The sequence below is a fragment of the Berghia stephanieae genome, chromosome 7, assembly GCF_034508935.2.
Source record: "Berghia stephanieae isolate SIO BIC M18660-M18661 chromosome 7, UCSD_Bste_1.3, whole genome shotgun sequence".
In the NCBI taxonomy this organism is placed as follows: Eukaryota; Metazoa; Mollusca; class Gastropoda; order Nudibranchia; family Aeolidiidae; genus Berghia; species Berghia stephanieae.
Window position 1 is genome coordinate 15,096,140 of NC_088366.1, and position 1,364 is coordinate 15,097,503.

General features: G+C 34.8%; 1 long non-coding RNA gene across 1 annotated transcript in view; it reads left to right on the forward strand.

Annotated features, from left to right (window-relative positions):
• Positions 1–1,364, forward strand: part of LOC144976765 (uncharacterized) — a 32,722-nt gene continuing 31,358 nt past the window's right edge. The window contains exon 1 of the long non-coding RNA XR_013646168.1: positions 1–156. This is a non-coding gene — a long non-coding RNA (uncharacterized LOC144976765). The remainder of the gene's footprint in view (positions 157–1,364) is intronic.

The window sequence follows — 1,364 nt, forward strand, 5'->3', positions numbered from 1 at the left end:
TAGGCCCATGATGACATTCTGATGTCATACCTTCATAATATGTACACTTCGATGCCTGCTCATAACTGGAAAAGTAACAAAACGAGGGATCCCTGCTACAGGACTTCAAGTGTGTTATTTGTAGGAGTTAAGGTGGTAGCCGCTTTTAGCACATAGGTAAGACTTTTCTGTTGTATTTTTTTTTATTTTTTTTTTTTTTTGCTAAGAGAGAGGGGGAAGGAATGGCAGAGTGGGATGAAGGATGAAAGAATGAGAGGGGCAGATGGAAAGAGGGGGGGAGGGAGGGGTTAAAAAACAACAACCGATTTCTCGTACTCAACCCCTTGTCACATCTCTGATATTTGACAGGTGTCAAACTATGACACTTAGCATCTTCTAAGTTGTTTCGCCTTATTTGGCAACTGTGAGAAAGATAAAAGGTATTTCATTGTAAGGTGCAGTGGTCAAATGTGTTCGTCCGAGCTAATAATTTATTTAATTTTAATCCTTGAGTCCTAACTGTGCTGTCTATTGATACTATTAAATGTTTCTTTTAAAAAATAGTGTGTAAATTTAGTGAGTGGTTTTAAAGATTAAGACTAAATAAGTGTGTTTGTGTATGTGGGTGTGGGGGGGGGGGGGGGGGGGGGGGGGGGGGCGAGGGAGATCGTTCGGCAACGAGTCCAACGATTAAAACTAAACCTCTCTGATTACTTTAGATTACCTACTTTGATTTATTTTTAGCCCATTTCTTTCATCACCGGCCGTCATCATGTCTTTATAACAAAAAGCTTGTAGAATTTTGTAATACATATGAAAGACCATTTGTGAAAGTGTTTTATTTAGATTTTGCCCAAGGAATGATAAGAAAGCTCTCTAAATTAGTTGATGGGATTATAAAAAATATATATAATTTTAGATCAGATATCTTATTTGACTTTAAAGTGAAATCAAGACGCATTAAGTTTTCAGTTTATTCGACTTGGCTATTGTGACCAAAAAGTTAATACAGGTAAACTTAATCAAATGAGTTTACATCAGATTTAACTAGGTAAATAAAAATCCAGGGTTATAATTTTTTTTGGGTGCTGATTAACATGAGTAACATGATCTTATCTTCAATTAAATCTCTGATAAAATTAGAACTGAATCAACGGTTTTAACAACCTTGTGGTATCTGAGGTCTAGGTCCATTCTGTTTTCTAATGTTTTTATTGAATATAAACAAAAAAACTAAGACATAGGTCATGTTTATATTATCAAAACATTGAATGGTATTTCATCTTTCATTGAAATATGAGGTCCTTTAGAATCATAAGGCTCATGTAACTAGAGATTTTCTTGTTTCTGTAACATGAAGCAACAAACTGTAACAAGTGTTAAGT